The sequence below is a fragment of the Danio rerio genome, chromosome 14 (assembly GCF_052040795.2).
Source record: "Danio rerio strain M-AB ecotype USA chromosome 14, GRCz13ab, whole genome shotgun sequence".
NCBI lineage: Eukaryota > Metazoa > Chordata > Actinopteri > Cypriniformes > Danionidae > Danio > Danio rerio.
Window position 1 is genome coordinate 40,754,459 of NC_141034.1, and position 21,574 is coordinate 40,776,032.

Sequence of the window (21,574 nt, forward strand, 5' to 3'; positions counted from 1 at the left end):
TTTTTCAAAATTTTCTTATATAATGTTTAACAGAGCAAGGCATTTTTCACAGTATTTCCTATGATATTTTTTCCTATAATATTTTTAAAAACTATTTTAAGGTCAATATTATTAGCCCCTTTAAGAATTTTTTTTTTCTGGATTGGCTTTAGAACAAACCATCATTATACAATGAATTGCCTGTTTACCATAACTTGCCTATTTAACCTAATTGCACTTTTTAATTTATTTTAATTTATTTTATTTTATTGATTTGTTAAGCATTTTAGTTTAGACTAGAGTTTGAATAAGATATATTTTAAATATAAAAGATTTATTGGGAATAGATTTCCAAAAACAAACAAACAAACAAATATATAAATAAATAAATAGTTTAAAGATCTGTATGTTTTTCATTTTGAAGAACATTATTTAAAATGGGAAATATAGTTTATTATATTATATTATATTATATTATATTATATTATATTATATTATATTATATTATATTATATTATATCATGTTATATTATTAATTTGTTTATCTTTTTTATATTGATGTTTATTTTTATATTTTAAAATAGAAAGTATTTATTGCCAATCTCAGTTTACACAAACAAACAAATGAATAAAAACAATCAAGCAATTAAACGAAAAAAACAAATAAATAAATGAATGAATAAATGAATGAATGAATGAATGAATGAATGAATGAATTAATGAATGAATGAATAAATGAATAAATAAATAAATAAATAAATAAATAAATAAATAAATAAATAAATAAATAAATAAATAAATAAATAAATAAATAAATAACCAACCAACAAACCCTCATTTGGTTTCAAACCCTCATTTGGTTTCCAAGCAAGATTTGTTTGAGAAATTTAAATTACCATGATTAATATTTTAAATTTAGATGTTTAAAGATCTGCATTTTTTATTGAAAACAACATTAATTATAATGGGAAATATAGTTTATAATATTATATAATATTATATAATATTATATAATATTATATTATATTATATTATATTATATTATATTATATTGTATTATATTATATTATATTATATGATATGTCTTAAATGTATTTATTTATTTTTTACTGTATATGGTTCATATATGAATTTTCTAATACATGAATAATAATTAATTCAAGCAGTTTAAATCCTCTTGAAACCCTCTATTTGAGGAAGTTTTAAGCTTGCTTGGAATAAACTTGCTCATTCAAAAAATAATAAAAAAATTCCAAGATTTTATTCCGCCTACAATTCTTTGAAGAATTTAAACTTATTTAAAATACTCTTTTTGTAAAATGTGTAACAATGTGTTTATTGTTACTGTTGTACAGTTTATTGTGTCTTTGCTCAGAGACATCATCCTGCCAATTACATCCAGGTTATTTAATGTAATATGCCAACATTTGCATAAAAATAGATTTCTGGAAAAATCCAGCTTGTACCAACTGTACCCATTTACTCATTCGTCAGCTTTCAATATGTCATAAAACCCTAAAATGTCAGCTTGCATTGAAAAGAATAAGAAAAAACAAATTGAAATAACAGTCAGACCTCCAAAATCATCACCCATCAGTTTACACTGGCTAATAAAAAATTCAAAGAGGGTTTAATGCTACAGCGCCAAACTAATACAAATCAAAATGGTTCTTAAATTATTTAGAAGGCAGAGATCTACTCTACCTTTGGTCCGCAGATATTACCTCCAGCTTTTAAAAGCTAAAACGCACGGCGCAGCCCTGACAACCGCACAGTGAGCCATTACAGCTCAGAGGAAAGTGCCACTGCCATGAGAGTGTAATTTGGACTCAATTAAATCAACTCCCTGCTGTTAAGGTCCTCAGTATCGCTCTATCACGGGGCTCCAGAAGGCCCCTGTCCTCACATCTCAAAGCAGATATGGACATAATTATTTCCTTAATTGCAAACTTCACTTTTGCCTCAGACCGAACGGCCATCTTGAGACTTTTTAAGCGACAGCGTTGTTAGTTTTCCACCGCTGGAGGATGATGGGGGATAATGGACTCGCATGGAAGCGGAAGAGAAAGACTTCCCTCTGACTGACACGTTTAAGTGCACTATGAAGGCATCAGGTAGGTCTGTATTGGCAGCTTGTCTTGTTTTTTTTCCACCAAAAGCAACAATATGCTGTAAAAATGTTTAGTTATTTCAACCCAAATTAGCGTAAATTGGAGGTTTGCACAGTTTAACCCAACTTCATGTTGAAATAACATTTTCATACAGTTTTTTGTGTTTTTTACATCATCTATAGGAATTTATTAAATAAATATGTGTTGTGTTGTTTTGTAAAATTATGTATGTGCATGCAAAATGTATCTCAGGCACAATCATTCAGAGATTTTGGATCAGAAATCATCTATTTAATTTTGCCTCGAAAAAATCAACAAACTGGTAATACTTCACAATAATGTTCCATTAGTTAATAATAATAATAATAATAATAATAATAATAATAATAATAATAATAATAATAATAATAATAATAATTCCTTACATTTATATAGTGCTTTTTTGGACATTCAAAGTGCTTAACACATTCTGGGGTGAATCTCCTCATCCATTACCAGTGTGCAGCATCCACCTGGATGACTCAATGGCAGACATATTGCGACAGACACACACCAGCTGATTGGGGGAGAGGAGACAGTGTGATAAAGCCAGTTATAATAGGGGGAGGGTTCGGAGGTCATGATGGACAGAGGTCAGTAGACAAATTTAGCCAGGGTTAAACCCTTACTTTTTTACAAAGACATCCTGGAATTTTTAACGACCACACAGAGTCTGGACCTATTTTTAATGTCTCATCTGAAAGACAGCACTCACTGAGCAGTATAGAGTCCTATCAATATATTGGGGCATTAGGACCCACAGAGACGACAGAATCAGTGCCCCTTACCAACACCATCCAACAGCAACCTAGCTTTCCAATATGGTCTACCATCTAGGTATAGCCCTGCTTAGCTTCACTAGGCGACCCTGTGAGAGTTGCAGAGAGCTAGCTGCCAGCAGCTATTAATGTATTTGATAATGCAAACAAACAATACATTTATTACACAATTTATTAATCTTTGTTAATGAACATTGTTAGTTCCTGTCACCTCAGTGCATGAACTAATTTTTTAGTTGTGTACGTACAACTTGGGCTTTTAATAATGCATTAGTAAATGCTGTACATTCTTATTGAATGGTACCTTGATTAAAAAGTGTGACTCAAAAACCTAATTTTCCAATTACATTTTAACCTAATTGTTGGGTCTGACCATAATCGAACTGTCAGCATCATTGCTGTGATTATGCTTAAGAAATATCCAAAAAATTGACCTGTTTCCTGTTTTTAATAATATTGTTAGGGCAACATATTTTGAAAAGTGACGCAATCAAGTCCCTTGTGCATCTAGCAACCCAGAAAACAGGAAACAATAACTGTACCAAGCCAGTCGAGAAGCTTAATTACCTAAAATTGATAAATTATTCCCTTTCATCACAGAGTACATTTACATAGACACCAATAATCCAATGTAAATAGGATTAAGACAATACCCTGATTAAGATTCCACCATGTAAACAGGGATTTTTGATTCATTTAATCTGATTAAGGTCATAACCGTACTAAACAGAAATCGAATTAAGGAGTATACCAATTTTAGTAGCATTATTGAAGTGCAGTACAGACATGTAAACACCGCAATCAAACTATTACCGTCGTGTAGGATTTTTGTGTGCATTTTGTAACAGGATATTCCATACACACACAGCTGTTTGACACTATTCTCTGCACCTACCGAGTCAGTGAAGGACCACAGACACCTGCATCATGATATGCGAAGGATATTTTTTTCCACACGGCGCTTGTGGTATCAAATTCCTTTAAACAACACTCATCCAGCAGTTCATTCTTGCATCCAGTATCTTGTTTGCTATGGGGGGCATGCATAAAATGTTCCAGAATAAAAGCGAAAGTGCCAAACTCGACAAATTAAAAGTGAAACACTCAAAATTACAAGAAACTATGAAAGAAATGTGAATATTGTGGTGACGCAATGACATAAATCTAATTATGTGCTATAACATGTAAAATGCAATCATGAAAGGAACCTTCAAAAAGCAACTCATGAAACACCTCAATCATTTTATTGTTTTATTCAGATTAAGGTAAATAATTAGATTCATGTTGTCCATGTAAATGCAGTCACTGTCTAGCTCAAGAATGTAGGATTTAATCCTCTACTGGTCATTTTTGCCTTTTTGGCTGGGTGAGATCAATTTGTTTTGTTGTTTCTGGAGCATCAGAAAGGCATGAAAAAGCTCCGCCCCTTTCTGGAAAGCAGCAGCTGATTTCCATTTAAAGGTAAACATCATTTTGTTACTTTTTCCCACCTAGGGGCAATTATGACAAGCTATAATGAATGATCTGCAGGGTATTTTGAGCTGAAACTTAACAGATGTCTTCTGGGGACACCCGATCTTTATTTTACCTCTTATGAAAAGGGCCATAATATGTCACCTTTAATAATTCTTTTAACAGAAGCAGAGCATTGACTGACACATATAAGCGCACTCATGCACAGAGGCATCAGACATCCACCGATAGGTCTGTATTGGCAGCTTGTCTTGTGTTTTCAAGAGGAGAATCTATATTGCACATGTCTCGCTGTCACAGGACATCTGGAGCTCTACACATGCACGTTTTGGATGAGGAGAATTCAATAAGGCATTGTTATAATTCCCCACTCAATTAAATGGAAGTGCCTCTGGAATCCTCATATGTACACTTCATTTATCAAAATAACACAGACAGGAGTTGAAGTCTGATATGTGTATTTATACAGTCCGAAAGCAAATACCCAGGTTATGCCGGATCTCTCTCTGCTTTGTTGCCCTGCTCTGGTGTATTATCCCAAGCCTTTATTAAGTATTGATCAAGCTCTGTTTAAAGAAGGATTACATGATCAGAGAGATGGCGATGGAATGAGCCCGGCTTGTTCTTTAATTAAACACATCAGGATTAATTGAATGACGGGTCGTTCTGTCACTCCTTCGCCATTGATGGTTACAGTGTCTTTTTTTTGTGAGGGACGGTTATGTTAGTTAATTGAACGTTTAAGGACCACAGATGTTGCCAGCATAGATTCGCTTAGATTGTTGTTTTGGTAAATCTCAAAGCGGGTTGCTGTGCATTTAATTTTTCTTTTGCTTCGCCTCTGACCTTTAAAGTCGTCGCTTGTCAGATTGTACAGTGTCACATCAGCGACATCTCGGGTTAAAGCCAAGCAGACGGTGTGACTTCAGCTGTCATCTGCAGATAGATCACTTTCAGAAAAATGTTCTCCCTTTTGTATAAGTGTTATATTAAAGCAATAAGCCCAATTATATTGTCCTTTACAGTCATTTATGACAGCTTAGAGCAGTTATACATTTAACAGTGCTCTGTGCAAGTTTTTAACTCTTCTAAAGCATAAAAATCTCATAATATGTTTGCAGATATTTAAGAAACATGCAAAGTGAACATACTTGTTTATCTATAAAACAATGCTGAAGTTAGATATTCTGCTTTGAAAATGTGTTTTTAGTGTCCAGTGTGTTTTCAACATATTTCTTTCTTTCTTTCTTTCTTTCTTTCTTTCTTTCTTTCTTTCTTTCTTTCTTTCTTTCTTTCTTTCTTTCTTTCAAATGGCTTTAAAAGCAAGCATCAGTGACTGAAATGTGACCTCCGGTGGACAGTAGCAGACTCCAAAACAACATGCAGATTTAGTTACACGTGAAGTTATTAATAAGCAAATAATATACATATTACAAACTTAAACATTAGGTGAGCAGGTTACATTGTAACTGTGTGTCCTAACAACATGCTTGGTGATATGCAATGATAACCAATTTGGCTTATCACTGTTCCGAAACACGACAGAAATTTAAATACAGCCATTCATAAGCACAGAATAGTGCACTCACACACGAAATGGTAAGGTTTATAATCTATTTAACACGTATTAACCCTCTTTAACATTAATTAATGTACTGTACATGCTGAATGACTGAATATGTGTTGGATTGCACCATTCTAAAGTTTAATTTCAAACGGTTTATCTTATTTTCAAAATCTGAGGTGAACTATCTGCTGCTGCTTTCAGTGGTATGACAATCAATGTCATGTAAAATGGCATTCAAACTTACATTGTTAGCATTTAAAACTGAATAAAGCACATGAGGTGAACCAGATCAGTGTCAGTTTTCTGTTGCAAGAAATTGTAAGCCATTTCTTAATATATCAATTCAAGGTGTTGATTAGGACAAAAAGTCTATTTAATGAGGAAAACATTTGTTTTATTGGGTGCTGTTGCTTTTATATAGTACACGGTTTAAATCACTTACTCCTGTCCTCAATCTGGCAATCTGCACTTGTATTTGTTTTGATCCAGGAGTTCAATACTTAGTTTAACCACTGGGTGTCAAACTTGCATACTGCACCTTTAATGTAAACCCCAGCTTCATGGGGCTTATTGCTTTTATAAAACAGTTATTCCATAGAAAATGTTTCACTAAATAAAACAAAGCAAATACAACAGTTTTTTTTTGGCTCAGTACTGAGAGTGGAATGGTTGCCAAGCAACAGATACAGGTGTATGTTTGTACACCTGTGACTGTAAATGCAGTTTAAGAAAAAAACTAGAGAGAGAGAGAGACCGCTGGGAAATTCTCAATTCACATAGTTATGTAATTGAGGAGAAAAAAATTCTATATTCTATAAAAAGTCAAATGGCTTGAGCTGCATGACTGCGAGTGTGATGTTGCATTTAATTATTTGACAGCGCGTGTGTGCGCGCTTTGTTGCTTTGTTGAAGTTAAATTATTATTGTATTATGTAGATAAGATTATTAAGTCTACCAGCCTGTCTGACTGTCTGTCAACCTAACTACCTACCTGCTCTAGACAAATCCCAATTTTGCTTCAAAATAATTGACAAACTGGTAATAATTTACGATAATTTTCCTTAATTTAATGTTATTGTACTTAAAAAACGCAAACAAACAATGAACAACTCAGCTGTTACACAATTTATTCATCTTTGTTAGTGTTAGCTAATAAAAGTAAAGCTGTGATTATTGTATTATGTAGATAAGATTATTCTGACAGTGAGTGTGATTAGCTGCATGTGATTCAGTATTCTTTCTTCACAATATAAAGTTAGTTTGCTAATGAAAGCAGTGTTTTTGTTGTAATAGATAACATAGTTCCCATAAAATCGATGTAATGTAATGTGTATTTGTATAGCGCATTTATTGTGTATGGCCATACACCCAAAGCGCATCACAGTCATAAGGGGAGGTCTCTACACACCACCACCAATGCATTTGTTTTTTGCATCTTATAAAGTGTTGTTGAAAGTAAAAAGTAATGTCCTTGTTTTCAAAGTTGTTTCAGTCCCTTTTACTTTATACAAAGTCATAACTTGGATACAGAATTAAAGTTGATGCAAATGGATTGATACAAGATATACAGAAAATATGGATGTCCCAAACTTATCTCAATTCTCGGTATTACAGTTGTGGCCACTGAAAATGAGCATTTATTTACGCACTGTGCTGCAATTTGTCACGTGCAGTCCCTCGCTGTACTGCAGCAGCAAATGCCGTCTTTTCATTAAATTTTTTTTAAGCAATATCCAACAGATGGCGCAAGAAACAACCATTTTTCCATTGTCGGGCCAGTGCGAGCGAACGCCCACAAATTACACAACCCACCCAGAGGTGCGGTTCCAAAAACCATAGTTAGCCAACTAAGGTCGCAAGTTCTATTGTTATTATAAATAAATATAAAGGAAAGAAAAAACATAGCTACTGGTCAGTTTAAGATATTCCGTAAAACCCCTTATAGGCTAGGGGTCTTTTTTAGTTTAAATTTAAAGGTGTTTCATAAAATAATAAAGTATTCCTTGATGAATGATTTTCCTTTGCTGCGTCCTCCTTGATGTTTTAATAACACATGATAATTTTTACACTACATTAAAAACACAGCAGTCAGTAACTTTCAGTTGTCGAGTTTTTGTCACATTTAAAAGGTGTGTTTGTGCAATAATTAGTAAATGTCCTACTGTAAATATATCAAAACTCAATTTTTGATGAGTAAATGGATCTCAGAACTTAATCTGAACAGACAGACGTACTCTTGCTTTCCGCTTCAAGCTGCTTCTGTGTACTTTGCAGGCATTTAACCAATAGCATCTCTGCAACAAAGTGATGTCATGCCGCACACAGTGCTGTTTCTGTGTAAAGTCAAGAAGGAGGTCTAACTCTGTGCCACCACATAACTATTGGTGTGTTAAAAAATAATGAGAATAAATATACAGGTCCTGATCGGGAGGTAGCGTCCAATTTCGATTGAATCTGAATCAGGTCTGATTTCCGATAACATGATCGGATCTGGACGTCCCTAATAATAATTTTTAATAAATACTTAAATAATACTTTTCTTGACCATCATGCCAGTATATTAGGATGCTTTCTGAAAGATACAAAATTAAATTACACAATTAGGTGAAATAAAAAATAAATATTGCACTACTACGGTTTAATGTATTGTGACTTTGCATCGGTGAGCATAAAGACGGATTTTAAAAACACAAAAAAGTTTGACAAAAAATCCTACTAACCCCAAATGTCTGAATAATATATATTTTAATATAAAATTTTAACTTTTTAAAAGTGCACTTGTCAAATCCAGTCATTTCCATAGTTTTGAGCTGATTTATTATGCATGAAGCAGCTTGGCAGTGTTGTCCCTTGTAAATTCTTCATTATTCAGAGAGAATATGAGGTAATTTTAGCATGATCATAGCGTTAAGGGAACAAATAATGTGATTCATCTTTGTTTAGACTCTATAGCTGAAGTCTCTCCATCTTTCTCTCTCTTCTACAGCAAAAAACAGATGCACATACATTATCAGTTATCAAGCTCCTCTTGGCTCTTCATTAGACAGTCATTGAGTTTCCACACTCCAAGTCAGCATCCAGAAATTCCTGAAATTAAGCACACGGCCAGCTTATGTGCGGTGCGCGTGTATGCAAATATAATTTTCCCTTTAGTGTTTTAGCCAAAATGATAGATTATTCACTCACAGATATTGTTAATCTTTTCTGTCTGCTTCGTGTCTCAGTTTCCCTCGCTCTTTTACACACTTGATCTCTTATTCATTCACTCATTCACTCACTCACTTACTCGCTCATTCATTCAGTTACTCGTCTGCGCACACACTGGGAGAAAAAAAGAGGTTGGATATAATCAATCATTTTGGGCAAAATCACAGCACGCAATCTCCTCTGCTCAAACCTGCATAAATGTGGTATTAGGGACACCAATGTCATTGGCTTGATGAATCACCAGAGGACTAACGATTATGGAGATCACTATTGACCGGTCATTCATCTCCATGGCTTTCAGATTCATGCTCGGAGATCTCAGCATAGACACAAACAATCTCCACCTTTATTCCAGCAAGCCATTCTTTAAAGTCTCCTGGTTGGGTGATGTTTGGTTGTTGCACATCGAGAAGTTTACTTATAGGCGTCTTGGGTTTATAATTGATATTAGCCGTCTTAGATCCATTGGTTTAAGGATAATTCCTTTAATTTCCCCAAAGTTAGACGCTTAATAGACTTGCTACTTCGTCTAATTAGAATGCATAGTTTCACGGCGAGCAAATTAAGCCGTAACAGAAAGTAGCTCATCAATGGCCAAGTTTTTGCAAACACTGTCACCTCAGGTGAAGCTGCTCCTCTTGTTAAGCACACTATGCTTGGAAGGTTACTCAATGCCATGGCGAGTCTTTGCAAGTCATTGAGAGACATCGGAGTTAATTAGGAAATGTGAAATGCCAACTCAAGGTCACTGTTAAATGCATGAGTATCTCTGAACATTTAATTGTTCACTGATGTGCTGCTGCGCACGGCTCTGCTTGTAAGGATTTGCAGTAGGTTGTTTTTTAATCCCTGTTATTATTATTGTATTTTTGTAGTCTTAAAATAGACTACTCTACTGAGAAAAAAGGAATTATCACAGTTATTATTATTGTGGGGAGAAAGTTTAAATGCTATCAAAGCGTAAACGTGTTGAAGCTCTGCAATCACTAATTATAATGACTGAATTCATCAGATAAGAGAACACTGCATGTGTAAACACTCATGTTTTTATGGAACACTTTTTTGCCATTTATTCATTGGTTCATTTTGCCTTAACTCTCATTGGGAAATGTAAGTGTTACGCTTTGTCAGTTTAGTGGCTAATTCGTGCGAATTCGTACGAGTTCAGTCGTGCTAAAATGTACGATTTTAAAAAGGAGGCGTGGCACCCAACCCCACCCCCAACCGTCATTGGGTGATGAGCACATCAGACTAAATTGTACAAATTAGATTGTACGAACTCATACGAATTAGCCACTAAATCAAAAAGTTACGAATTGCTGTGAGATTGCGTTGGTTCATTTGTTCATCTTGCAAACCTCTCTTCCTTTGAAAGTTCGCAGGAAATATTCAAATTTTGCATTCTGCCCTTGTATTTGGGGGTTTGGTCAGCTTTTGTTTCACTAGTTTTTTTGTAAAACATTTGCATGCCTTATTGATCCAAGTTTGTACTCTACCTGACAAAAGTCTTGTCGTTGGTCTCAGTTGTAAGGGCAACAAATAATTACTTGTCTTGGAAAAGTGGCAGAAGGTAGATTTTTCCGATGAATCATCTGTTGAACTGCATCCAAATCATCACAAATACTGCAGAAGACCTAGTGAAAGCCGCATGGACTCACCAAAATAAGTCAAGATTGGTGAAGGAAAAATCATGGTTTGAGGTTACAATTAGTAAGGGCGTGCGAGAGATCTGCGGAGTGGATGGCAACATCAACAGCCTGAGGTATCAAGACATTTGTGCTGCCCATTACATTACAAACCACAGGAGAGGGCAAATTCTTCAGCAGGATAGCGCTCCTCATACTTCAGCCTCTATATTAAAGCTCCTGAAAGCGAAGAAGGTCAAGGTGCTCCAGGATTGGCCTGCCCAGTCACCAGACATGAACATTATTGAGCATGTCTGAGGTAAGATGAAGAAGGAGGCATTGAAGATGAATCTAAAGAGTCTTTATGAACTCGGGGAGCCCTGCAAGAACACTTATTTGATTGTGATTGCAGAGATGTATGGATACAGTGGTCCAAGCTCATGGGAGTCATACACAATATTAATTCTTTTTCCACTGCACCATGACTTTATGTTTTATACTGGACATTATTTCTGTTAAGTGACAAGACTTTTGTCTAAGCAAAGTCAGACATTACTGTCCCAATTAAATAATTAAAAATCAAGGCATGGTCATATTTATTTGGTAAATTAAGTATTATCTAGAGGCCTTTGCCTGTCATATAAGTCATTTCTGATATTAAATGATCAACTAGAAGTCAAGTTATTATTTGTTGTTCCTAAAACTTGGATAGGTGACAAGACTTTTGTCAAGTAGTGTTTATTTAATTCAGATATCTCATTTATTATTAAACTTGGTAAAGTTTTAAGTGTTTTAGGGATAATCATTGAATTCTGACTTGCGCAGTGTGATGGGTGATTTCAACAGACATACAATTCTCGAATACTTCTTATTTTTATATTTAAATATGTCTAATTGGACTTTACTTTTAATCTGTATGTAGATACAAACACATATTTTGCAAGAAAACATGTTTTGAACACTTACAGTGGCTATCAGTTGGTAGACCTACCAGTTTCAGACCACCACATCTTTTCTGATTGCAATCATGAATCGACAATGTTTTGAATTATTAGGGTAACAAATATATATTTATATTAACTTATAATTGGAATTAGATATTTTTTTTTTTTACAGATCAGTTCAAACTATTTTGCACTATTTAAAAGGATGGCACCCCACACACTTGTTTTGACATCCTTCAGGGGGATCAGTGTTAATTAGGAGGGTTTGCACCCGGTTTGCTGGGATTCTGGTACCTATCCCAGAATTTTGGACCATATCAAAGAAACACCCAGTGGTGTGTTTACCAATACCATCATTAGCCAACTCTCATTGTTCCATTGTTACTAACATAATTCATTGATCCGGTGTTTCTGTGGTCCGCTGGACATTTGCAAACTGTGAATATACACAGGGGAGATCAAAATTAGAGAATCATTTATAGACCTTTTTTTCAGAAATAGCACACTTTTTTGATTATTATAGTTCTCTATGGGCTGATGTGTTTTGTACAATAAAAAAGTGCTTATTGTATGGCCTTAAACAAATTTCATATAAAATGCCAACCCTTACGGAAAACCTGTGGCAAATTTTGAATGTGAAAAGACACATAAAAGTATGATTTTAAGCATTTTAAATTACGAAGGCACAGGGCATGCCTTCATAAACTACCTCAACATTTTAATACCTTTAAGTCCAACACAATCTCACAGCAAATTGTAACGTGTTCATCTAATAGCTAACTTGTATAAATTTGTACGATCTCATTCATACAATTTAGCATGATTTGCTTATCCCCTAATGATGCTTGGATTTAAGCATGGGGTTCGGTGACATGCCTCCTTTTAAAATCATAAATTTTCGTTTGACTGAACTTGTACAAATTCATAAGAATTATCCACTAAACTGACAAAACGTAAAATACTTACATTTCCTCGTGAGATAAGGCTGATAAGTCTTAACCATGTTACATTAAAGACACACACACACACACACACACACACACACACACACACACATGCATATAGTACATTAATATCATTGCATAATTATGGATTTTTAAATTAATTATAAATAATAATAACTTTTTAATCATTTAATGTATTTATTTTACTACAATAATGTGGTCACTGGCTAAAAATAACTTGAACATTAAACAAAATAGAGGAACAAATGACTGAAGTATTTGCATAACCTGATTAAAAACTTTTTATGACAATTTTCTCCCCAAAGAAATTTATATTTGATCAAAAGTGACCATTAATAAATGTATTAATTATTCATTCATTCATTTTCTTGTCAGCTTAGTCCCTTTATTAATCCGGGGTCGCCACAGCTAAATTAAGCGCCAACTTATCCAGCATCCAAGTCATACACTAAGGACAATTTAGCCTATCCAATTCACCTTTAGCACATGTCTTTGGACTGTGGGGGAAACCGGAGCACCCGGAGGAAACCCAACCAAACGCGGAGAACATGCAAACTCCACACAGAAACGCCAACTGAGCCGAGGCTCGAACCAGCGACCTTCTTGCTGTGAGGCGACAGCACTACCTACTGCGCCACTGTGTCGCCCTGTATTAATTATTTAAATGAAATCTGTCAAATTTTGTTCATGATATGACATGCTTTCACCATTATTAATAACAGAAACGCTATATTAAAATAGTTTCCGTGTAAGCCGCTGAAAATGTTAATACAGCTTGCCATTTAAGGGCTAATTTATTTTTTTGTAGTAGTATTATTTAAATATTATATTTTAAAACACAAAATACAATTTGTTGAACTAATTTCACTATATTATCAGCCCCAGTTTTAAATAGAACCATGTGCATCAACATAAATAGTACATGTAAATTTTGGATTTGATTTGGTGCAAAATATAACCAGTGGACTATAAGCTGCAACCTCAGCAACAGCGAATGCAAAGAGTAAAATCAGCTCTTCTCTTTCAGCAGTTAAGATTGGTATATTCATCCACTGAGAGTAACCTAAGCAAAGTGCAGCTCCTATTTTCCCCCATGGACCGTAACTCTTTGCCCTTACAATCGCTTCGCTATTTACTGCCTCAGATACTGTTGTACACTGAAATAGAAGGTGACATACATAGAAAGATTCATTGTCAAGTTCAATTAAGTTGACAGGTGACCATCCATTCACGTGGATACAGGCAGGATGCTGATAATGTGACTATTCATAGCCAAATATGATGCCACATATTGTGATAAATGTCCATAATGTGTAATTTTGCTCTGCATTTTGGATCATTAAATTGTTGCAGAGTAATCTCAGTATCTCATCAACTCTTTTTATGACCGATTTTCCCCCCTGCATTTATTATTGTGTATGTCCATACTGACAACTTGACAGAATCTACCGTCTAAGCAATCACATTAAAGGCCCGCATGCATGCTGCATTTGGATTTATTCTCTGCTCTTTCAAAGGACAGCAGCTGTGTGTCTAGAGGATAACCCTAGCGATCAATGGAAATTGTTTTTGGTTTGAGTACATCTATATCAAAACGTTTGCCATGGATGTACCACCCTCAGATTCCTTGTCCAAATCATTTGTTTTCAAGCGGACAGATGTGCCCTCGTCTAATATGAGAAATTACACTGTTTCTCATCCCCACTAGAGGGTACAAATGAGTCCAGCAGTCGCACAGTGATGGATTGGCTGCAAAGAGAGACATGTAGCACTGTTTGGAGGATTCAGACAGACTATATCCAGAAGGTCGGTTAAAGAATTAGACTTTGATTGAAGCGATGGTCTCTTTAGACAAGCTGTTGAATTAGTACCTTTACAGCTACATGTAAACTGCTTGTCATAAGAGTATGTCTGCTTAATATCTTCTTACATTTCATTTGATGGTTCACCAACATACATTTTTTTGACTATTAGGTCCAGTTTCCACCTGGTATCAAGATGCATTTGTGTCAGATGTCATTTTGAAATTGATCTTTATTGAGTCCTTTATAGGCATTGATTTTAACACATTGATTGTTCCATGAAGAATCTTGAACAGCTATGGAGGCATTTAATTACATAAAGGGTTTATTATCTAAAATAAAAGATTTAGATATAGAAATGTTCTTCCTACTAAGAATTTTTTTTTCTTTCAAGAAAGTTTTATTTAAAGTTGTTTATGGAAACAAAATGGTTCTCCTATGGCATTTCTGCAAGCACAACATTTGGGAACTTGTACTGTATATCCAGTACATTAGGTTCTATTTTGCAAGTACATGTCATCTTATCAACACATTGGAAATACGTGCCTACATATTTCAGAAAAAGCAACTTTAATATACATTTGACTGAAGTTTTCAGGTAACATGAATTCAATGGGACAGTATAACACCATCGACTTTTGTTCCTTTGCACACTACCCAGCAAACTATTTTGTGTTTAATAGACGTCTAATAGACATCTAAATGTAAATAGGTTGGCTAAAACAAGGCTAAACTTGGGTGTCAGTGAAAATCTAATAGACATTTAAGAATAGCCCAAACTAGAATAGTTGTCAAATAGACAGATTTGACACTTTATATGTGTAGTCATTCATTTCTGTTTATTTGATGACTAGTCTAGTTTTGGCCTATTCTTAGACGTATGTTAGATTTAAACTGACAGCTAAGATTTAGCCTTGTTTTAGCCAAGACGGCTATGTTTAGACATCTATTAGACATCTTTTAAAAACAAAAAACACTTGCTGGGTAATCATATTTACAAAAACAATTGACGAATATAGAATTATTTTGTGCAGTTATTCACACAACATCAAATAAATACCTTGACAATGACTATAATTTGTACTGGAATACATTTATCTAACCTTTATCTCCTTATGAACAACTTAGTATGGCTAGTTTGCTTGGTAGCTCGCTTTGTACAGTGGTAAACTTCATGTAATGTTGAGTGCTCAGGTGTGACTCTAGTGAAACAGAGAGTACATTTACATGGACGCTTATAAATATAATAATAATCAAAAATTTTATTATGATTAAGACAATACCCTGATTAAGAGTCTACCATGTAAACCGGGATTTTTGATTAATTTAATCCGATTAAGGTCATAATTGAACTAAACAGAAATCAGATAAAGACATGCTTTAAGTCGCATTACTCATATTTAGTACAGACATGTAAACACCTCAATCAAACTATTATCGTTGTGTAGGATTTTCGCCACATTTTTTGATGGCATTTTCCATACACACACGACACGGCTGTTTGACACTATTCTCTGCACCTACTAAATCATTAAAGGACCACAGACGCCTGCATCGCGAAATGCAGAGGTTTTTTTCCCCACATGGTGTGCGGTAAAAATTCCATTAAAACAACACACTTCCAGCAGTTCATACTCGCATCCAATATCTCGTTTGTCACGAGGGCATGCATGAAATGTTCCAGAATGAAAGTGAAAGTGCCAAACTGCAGTTAAAGTCAACAAATTAAGATGAAACACTCACATTTACATGAAATTCCAGAGGAAATGTGGATAGCGTGGTGACACAATGACATAATGAATCTATGTGCTATAACATGTCAAACAGGATCATGAAAGGAACATTTAAAAGCAACTCATGTAAACACCTTAATCACATTACTGCCTTATTCAGATTAGGGAAAATATTATGATTACTGATGTCCATGTAAACATACTGAGTATTCCTTAAGACAGATAAAAGTAATGTAAAATCAAGGCAAAAATGTGGTCGGACTGCAATTTTTCTTTTCTCATTTGCTTTTGAAAACACTATTGGTTGGGTTTATGGTTGGGTTTAGTTCTGTGATTTGCTTGGTGATCTGTATGACAAGCCCAAACTTTTTTACAAAATGACAAGTTTGTGAAACATATAACACAATGTAACCAAAGCAATGTATTTCAGATTTGCATAAATGTACACAGTGCAAAAAAACATGCCATAATCTTAAGCATATCAGTCTAATAAAGCAGATGAGTCTAATGAAGTTGGTTAATGTAGTAGGTGCAACAATAGACCAACTGTATAACCAAAGCAGCTTTCCATAGCTTACTCTGTTATAAAACTGCCAACAAACATACTATTGCAAAGCATTTCAAATCAATAAGTAAAACACATTACAAATAGTTGAATTTTCTTCATTGTCAAATCTTTAGTAAGTTGTTTTTGTACAATGTCCTTCATATAAAAAAATAAAATAATATAATAAAATCATCATATTTTAAGCAAAACTTGCCTCACCTAACAGGCTTAATGACTACACACTACAATTTTAGGTCAGCCTAGCTCCTCTGCAGATAGAAGCGTATCACTTTTCTGTTGTTGTCCTTCAATTGCATATGTGGAAGGCAACTGATCAAACTGGCTTTCATGCAGATAATAGCACTTCCTGATGGGAGGGAGTTTGATGTGCTGGTGTTTGGCATGAAGACTTGGAAGCAAAGCTCTGGCGAGTGGAACAGCTTGCCTCGAGAGATAACTCCATCTCAGCATGTGGTCCGAGGGCTGGGACGCAGGAGGAGGGTGAGGAGATCACTACCGCTCCCCCTGCTGAGTCCAAAAAACCTCTGGACTCCAACTCCCTGTTTCTCTTCTCGCTGGACTGCATGACATGCAAAGGGCCGCAGAAGATAAAAAGAGTCATTCAGAGAAAGAACAAGGAGATAAAAGTGCAGTTTGTAATGGAAAAGAAAAGAGCTGAAAAGAATATGAGACGGAGAAAGAAGAATGAGTCTGAGAAAAAGACAGCTAGACGGGTGTGGGGGAGGAGGAGAAATGGGGGCGACTGAAGGGAAAACAAGAGATATCGGAAGAGAGCGAAAAACAGAGGAGGGCAAAGGGAACGACAGACGCCTCAAGCTCTCTTTCGAGTGGGATTAAGTAGCTGGGGCTTTTGTAATTAATGATCTTCATTCTTCACACACAGCGACTGTGAGAGCTGTCATTTCACAGCCGTCAAAGTGCGATTCATATGCCATGTGCTTTTCACATCAGCTCTTTGATGAAAGCCAAAAGGCCCTCTAATGTCCTCTAAGCAGGGACAACTACATGAAAAATGCCACTGCAGGCCAGTCTTTGGGGAGACGGTGCCACATGGAAACCTCACCATCTGTACTGCTAATTAACTGATTAACTAAAGGAAAATTAGCTTTTATTTTAAGGGAATCCGGTCAATTGCCATTAGGCAAGCGCTAATTTATGATGATAGCTTCAGCTTCCATAAAAATACCACAATCTCCATTCATGGCAATGAGATTTTAGCAGCTTGTTGAATGTATGATGTTATTGGGCCCTGCTGTTCTCTTCAGGCTCTGACAGACCCCAAGGCCATTTTGCTATATCGTGAAAAATGTACTAAACATTCAGACATCAGATTGCGCAATAGTTTCTCGTGAGAGCTGGTAATAAAAAAAAATTGATAACAAGCTTTAGAATAGACCTCCATGAAAAATGTTCCATTACTTATGTTTGGGGTCTCGGAAACCCCAGATATAAAATATGAATGGGGCGAGTTTTCTTATAAGACTCTTTGGTTGTCTACACACTGTGAATTGACTGCTCTTACTGTATCATTGCATGTGTTTCACTTAGCACTTTTATTGTGTGTTTTTGTCTGCAACAAGGTTACTAGGCTAAATAATATATAAAATAAAAATATTAGGATCTATACAGTGCTATATGATATATAGAAACATTTATCAGCCGAAAGAGTTTTGCAGAGATGCCATGGACAAGCAATTTCAGTTTTACAAAAAAGCTTTTCAGTGAACAGTCATTGATTCATGTTCTTTTCGGCTTAGTTCCTTTAATAATCTGGGGTCACCACAGCGGAATGAACCGCCAACTCATCCAGCATATGTTTTACGCAGCGGATGCCCTTCCAGCTACAACCCATCAGTGGGAAACATCCATACACACTCATTCACTATGGCCAATTTAGCTTACCCAATTCACCTGTTCTGCATGTCTTTGGACTTGGGGGGAAACCAGAGCTCCCAGATGAAACCAAAACGGGGAGAACATGCAAACTCCACTATTTATTGCACTTCTGTTGTTCTTGGGGTGAGATATGTGTAGGGTTAGAGACAGGTTTGGTGGTATGGGTTGGTTTAAGCTGTAAGGGATGGTCAACAGTGTAATTACAAATTACAAATGTCATTACCGAAATTTATTACAGATGTAATTACACTTAGGGTGCGAATTATAGGGGGGTTTGGTGGGGATGATCCCCTTAATTAATGCTTGATCTTTCCTGAAGGACGTCAAAACAAAATGTATGGTGGGTCAGCCCTCTAAATAGTGAACAATTTTGCTCTGCTCTGTATCTTAAACACTAATATCACTAAATAAAATAATAGATATTATAAATATACATTTGACCACGCCTGTAATGGATTATACCATTGTGAATTCATAATTGCATCAATCAGTCTACTCTGACAGACATGGTAAGCATTTACAAGACACTTTTCTTATAAAATAGGTGTTTGTTTTTACATATAGTTTGCTTATACATATATTAGCAGAGTAAAATTAGTTACACAGCTTGTATAGTTTGATCTAAAGTAACCTCTGAAATAGCTAATCAGAGGATATAGCTCAGAATACACAAAAATACACCGAAAACTTAAATAGGTTTTATTCATAAAACAGATGTCATTTAAATAAATACATACATGTATTTCACTGAAGATCTATTACACGAATAACATTTTCGAGAAAGTTGACCTCTCTGATTGTCAATGCATAATTCGCACACTGATTACGCTGTTGACCATTCCTTACCCCCTAACCCACTAGTTGTGTGGTCTGTCTATCTATCTATCTATCTATCTATCTATCTATCTATCTATCTATCTATCTATCTATCTATCTATCTATCTATCTATCTATCTATCTATCTATCTATCTATCTATCTATCTATCTATCTATCTATCTATCTGTGTCTGTCTTTGTTTATACTTGGTTGTCATTGATAGTTCATGAACTACAATTAAACTTGAATTAAAACAATCCCTTATGTACACATCATTTTAAACAGTGACCTGTAACATTAACATATACTCAATTACGTCTCGGTATAAAACATTGGGGTCAATGAAAGTGCACATTTTCCTTTTAAAAGTTTATGAAAAGGGAAAGCGAAATGACTTCCGTCCATATACATGTTGATATATTGTCCAATTATTACAGAGCTCGATAAAGTCAGTTTTATTTGAATAACACAAAAAAGAAATGAAAATAAGATTTGATCAGTGTTGTCGCATTCAGCTGCTCCGTGTCCTCCTCGTGCAGTTAATGACACTGCCTCACTACACTATATCGCACAGATCCCGCGCAAACGACCGGTCTCTCATCAGCACCGCAGCGCGCGCACACATACACACATACAGGGAGAACAGAGGAGTGGTACAGTCCTCGGCTCTCCATCACATGTGTTTCTGACACAGCTAGAACTAACCGCTTCGGGACACAGTGGCTCCTGGTTCTCCGGATCCGGGTCGTTGTCTCGTAATTTAGACCGTGTCTGTGGCTGGTCGTTTGCGGAGGAATTTCCCCCCGCTCCAGAGCACTCCGTGTGTGAGCGACGCGGGAAGGCGTGACTGCGGGAAATTTATCGTCCTAACCGTTATTTTACCTCATCTCACAGCTGCTGCTTTTAATAAGTTTTGGATACCTACTGTAAAGTTTTTGTTCATCTACGATGAGGACCTAAACCGCGTTTTACGAGGTAAGAAAACGCACGAGAAACATGCCAGCTTAGTTTTGTTTGTTGCCTCGACTTGTTAGTAACTGCAGTAGGTCAGCGTCTGCCAATATGTGGAGACTACATAGTAATAGCACTGTTTTAAAAGCACAGCCTTTCACGTAGCGAGTATTTTATTGACCCGCTGCAGATATCGTTTGCAAGTTCAAATAATCCGTGTCCTCATACACTTTAATGGATTTGAATTCCGCTCAGCTGCACGAAAATAACCACAAACTTGTGGCATTTTGCAACCTTGGGGTAAGCATTATGATGAGACATTCATGAATAGAGTTGCTTAGATGTGAGCTGACTTGTCCGACATCCAACAGTCTCTTCCTTTACTTGCCATACCATGAAAATGTTTGCACATGTAATCCAGCACAAACAGGTAGTTAACCATTTATCTTCAGGGAACAACTCATGGTGCGGGTTATGTTTGATTGTGTATAGGGGCTGAACTCTACACTCCTTTATTGGCACCAGTGGTTCCATGAAGAATATTTCACATCAATTAGACAAAGTGAATTATTTTCTTTATATAACTGAATTAAAAAAAGGTCTCTAAAAGGTTCTTTTTGAAATCTAAAAAGGCTCTTCCTTGGCATCACATCAAAAATACCAATGTGAAACCTTTATATTTAAGAATGCAAAGCAAGTCAACAGAGAAATGTTGGTGGTTTATTGTTTATTGCATATTTTATCATAAGAATATAGTTCCCAACATGGCATTTAGTAGCCTAATGAGAAAACTTTAGACATGTGACATGCATGTCAGACTTGCATTTCTGTAACATTCTTTTTAAAATCTCTTGTCAGTCAATTAAGTCAAATTAAATATGCATTTTAAAGATACATATTAACAATGTTTCACAAAACATCTGCGATTGTGGTAAAAAGTATTTTTAAGTCGACACTATGTTAGCTAACCATTCAGACTAAATTAACAGTTTCCAGCAACTCAGCTGTGCATCTTAAATGATCTTTAGGTTTTCTATAATGTTACACACTTAAATATTTAAACCAATAATTTTAATAGCCAACCCTAACTGAAATAACAGATATAGACAGCACATAA

At 35.4% G+C, this 21,574-nt stretch overlaps 1 protein-coding gene across 3 annotated transcripts in view; it reads left to right on the forward strand.

Moving 5' to 3' along the window:
- Positions 1 to 21,574, forward strand: part of si:dkey-237h12.3 — a 312,347-nt gene that overhangs the window by 41,800 nt on the left and 248,973 nt on the right. For 2 of the 3 annotated variants that reach the window (XM_087281841.1, XM_087281842.1), the window contains exon 1: positions 20,075 to 20,481. The exons of the other annotated variant lie outside the window; for it this stretch is intronic. The gene's annotated coding sequence lies outside the window, so the exon portion shown is untranslated. Of the gene's footprint in view, positions 1 to 20,074; positions 20,482 to 21,574 lie in introns of those variants that run through there. 3 annotated transcript variants of the gene reach the window in all.